At 33.0% G+C, this 3,992-nt stretch overlaps 1 pseudogene; it reads left to right on the forward strand.

Annotated features, from left to right (window-relative positions):
- The first annotated feature begins 363 nt into the window (after window positions 1-363).
- LOC149567290 (structural maintenance of chromosomes protein 4-like) lies at window positions 364-3,616 on the forward strand (annotated as a pseudogene).
- The last annotated feature ends 376 nt before the right edge of the window (window positions 3,617-3,992 follow it).

Below are 3,992 nucleotides of genomic sequence, written 5' to 3' on the forward strand. Positions count from 1 at the left end.
ACTTTCACAAAAGAGGGACACCTGACCATTATGAAAGTAATATAAATTTCAGAAGAACATGCAGTGTTGGATAACTCCGTGATAGAGTGCTTAGGAGGACAACATCATCTGAGGACTCATTTAGCAGGGGAGATTCTATTGATAGGGAAGCAAGAATACACAATGGGAGAAGGTTTTGGGAAGCCTTAAGTAGAGCTTCCTCTAGTAGGTATATTGGGACACCACCAACTATTATAAATGATCAGTTTCTTCACACTCTTAGATCTATGAGTGCAAGTTAGAGGCATTGGGATGAGAGGATCTAAATGAATGATGAAACCTCTAATTATGGTAATGGAATAATGGAAAGTAGAGGGTTGAACCATGACGAGCGGAGGCAGTCAGCAAGATCTCAGGTTAGTTGTGCTCGTCTTTTGGTTTTTTGTATTACGAGTGGATGATGCTGGGACTCATATTTTCCCTCCATTTTATTCAATTATAGGTCCATGCTTTCCAATGTGTAAGTAGCAATTCTGAGAATTTAGTAGGCCATGAAGATCATGTAATTTACCTAGCCATAGTCAAAGTGCACATTGCTCATGCCAAAATGTTGGAGGGACAGAAGATTCAAATACCATTTCAAGCATCTCAAGAATTATAATGTTGGCAGAAGCTTTGTTTGAGGTTTGTATCAATATTTTAAATTTTTGTTTTTCAATCCAAATCATGAGTTGAAATCTGTCTTTCTCTATAATTACTATACTAGTAACAAATGATTTGTTTGACTCAGGTTCTTGATGAAATTCATCACCAGTAATTCTTTGTCCGCACGATCATCGATTTCTTCACTTGGATCTTTCCCTACTCTTGATGATGTTGTTGAGTCTATACCAATATGTTTGTATAGCCAAATGAGAAAAAATGTCAATGAGGATATTGCATAGTAAGTTCACGTCATATGCCCTTGGGGCTTTAATTGACTAGGTAGTTTGAAGGTTACGATGTTTAATGAAACATAAATATAGGATGCCTTTTCCATATAAGGATTCTATGCCATATTGGAGGTTGCAGGACCTAGAAAACAACCTATTATGTAAAAATCTTAGAATGGAAGCTTGGATCTTTCACTAGTTAATTTTTCTATAAATTGCACATTGAAAGGCGTTTATTGCCAATACTAAAAATGGAAAAAATCTTATATTTGTTTTCATTAATACTCTTTAAATATCTGAGATCCATGAATTTTGGAGTTTGTATTTACTTTGTTTATATCTTTGAATTTCTGCAAACTGTACTGCCTAGTATCAACACATCACTTGGAACTCTACATTTCTTGAGGATGAATTATGGGTATTTGGAATTGCCTTCAAACTTGGATACATAGTATCTTACATGTTGATTTGGTGTTTGGAATCGACATGATTCACTTCAATTCTTTTCTTTTATTTTCTTCTTTTTGCAAGTGTTTGTAGCATCTAAGGGTATGATTTCGAGAATAACTGATAACTTCTATTATTTATAAGCAAGTAAACAAAATTAGGAGATACTTGGATTTCCAAACAAGAGGAGAGTTGGAATGCCCAATAACATCATCAGTCAAATGGTGATCAATAGCTCACAATCCAATTCTAGATTTTCACGGCATAGAAAGAAAGATTTATGGTATGTATTTACTATTTTATCATCTATTCTATTATTTTCAACTTTTCTGATATTTCAATTTGTTCATTGATAAATTTATCCAAACATTAGATTAGTTTTGTTTGAACATTTCAAAACAACCTAAACTAGCCACCTTCCCCAAAACTTATATGATTAGAAACTTACATGGTCTTCTCAAAAATTATCATAAAAATGTACATCCCTTAGAGTTTCTCTTGGGTTAGAATACCTAATGGTTAGGCCAATTCCTAGGAACATGTAAATGAACCCTTTGTTATCAGCATAACATGTAAATGAACCCTTTGTTATCAACACTTGAATGGCATATTGTGCAATGGGTTTCCTTTCTCCTTACCTGGTCAAACCTTGTGAATAGATCTAAACTCATTTATCTACCTTTTTCATTGATTTATGGGTAAATGGGAACATTATTAGACCCTGACCAATTCTAGGCATGCAAAAGCCCTAGTTTTGGGCATGTTATTACATATGCATGCCTGCCAAATTGTGAGTTGCACTCTTCCAATGTGGGGATTGGAATGGCTGTCAAACTGTGGTATGCTTTATTCTGATGTGGGGACTGGAACTTGAAGCAATATCTTAATAAACACTGATATGCTGATAAATTTTTGTGGTGCTATTGTCCTTGCAAAATTTGAATTGAAGGCATTGATCCTAATTAATTTTCTTCAAACAACACTAGGAAATGAACAATTGCTTGATTTAAGTACCCTTGAAAGAGTAATCAAGAAAGTAGCTTTATTGTAGGCTCAATTAAAGGAGTTAAAGCCAAGCTTGGACTCCATATAAGAGTAAATTCTTGTACCATCTATTTTTCCATATGCAATTTATTGGTTCAAGTGAAAAATATAAATAAAGAAATTGTAAGTTTTGATTTACTTATGACGTTCAAAAATTTTGATGTACATAAATGTTATTAAGTTCTATAATCTCTCAGGTATCAGAGGAAGGCTACTTGATATAGAGAACAGGTTGAAGAACTCAATAACATAACTTTGGAATTTGATGATCGAAAGAGACAATATGATGAACTATGGAAAAAAAGGTGAGTGCTTGAAGACTTGCAAAATTCAACCATGGACATGCATGATACTTCAAGGATGAACTTTGGTCATACAATCAGTATTGATATTTTATGCACTAAACTCTAATTGTCATTATTCTTAGGCTAGAAAATCTCTTCAATTTGTACTCATGTATAACTAGGTCAGGAACTTCTTTATACATTTTTAATTTTTAGATTGCCTAATGTTTAGGTTGGACGAGTTCGTACTTGGATTTAATACTATTTCTTTAAAGTTGAAGAAATGTATCAAGTCAGAAACTGTTAATACTTTAGTTTTATCATCAATAAGTCAAATTTATGAATACTTTACATAACAAAATGTTAAGAAATAAAAAATATATGCAGATGATAAATTTGGGTGGTGATGCTAAGTTGGAGTTGGTTAACTCATTGGACCCTTTTGCTAAAGGTGTTGTTTTTAGTGTACGGCCTCCCAACAAGAGTTGGAAAAATATTGCTAACCGATCTTGTGGTGAAAAGGTATATATCAAGTGTCCCATTGAGTCATATGTTTGAGCTAAGTGTTAATGAACGGTAGCCAATGCTGATTATTGATTAATATAGTTGCTAGAAAAGACCATTTTACTTGGTTTTCAAGGACTCCAAGAAATGCATACAATTTACTATTTAGTCAACCATTGATCAATATCTACTATGTATAGCTGGTTCTAATGAAAATTTGAATAAAATAACTTCCATGCTTTAGGAATAAAGTACTCCTAGATCTATTTGATGATTTTGTAAGCTCTTTTGCCAGATTCTTATACCCAAGCTCTATCATTGTTGCAGACATTAAGTTCATTAGCTTTGGTTTTTGCAGTTCACTATTACAAACCTACCCCGCTTTATGTCATGGATGAAATAGATGTTGCTTTAGGTAAGTTATAGTCTTTCACTTTTTAAAATTTGCAAGATGCACATGTCATCTTGATTCAAAACTCTCAAGGTGCACATGTTGTGCATAGCTAGCTTAATTTGGAAAGTGTAATTATAAAGCTACAACAGTAAATCTTTAATTGTTCATGCTTTTGATAGAATTGAACCAATGAGAATTTACTTTGGAACCCTCCTAAAAGAGGGATCAATTTAGTTTTCTGAATCTCCCCTTTTCTTAGATAGAGGAGTGCAGTAAAAACTATTGTATTTTTTACTAGAAAGTAAAAACTATGACAACTTTAACTTATTTTTAATATTTACCTGCTTTTTGTTCAAATTGATAATGTTTGCAATATTCTTGGCTATTGGAATGGTACTGAACATTTTT

This window comes from Cupressus sempervirens, chromosome 3 (genome assembly GCF_028749045.1).
Source record: "Cupressus sempervirens isolate cs-2001-9-10 chromosome 3, ASM2874904v1, whole genome shotgun sequence".
NCBI lineage: Eukaryota > Viridiplantae > Streptophyta > Pinopsida > Cupressales > Cupressaceae > Cupressus > Cupressus sempervirens.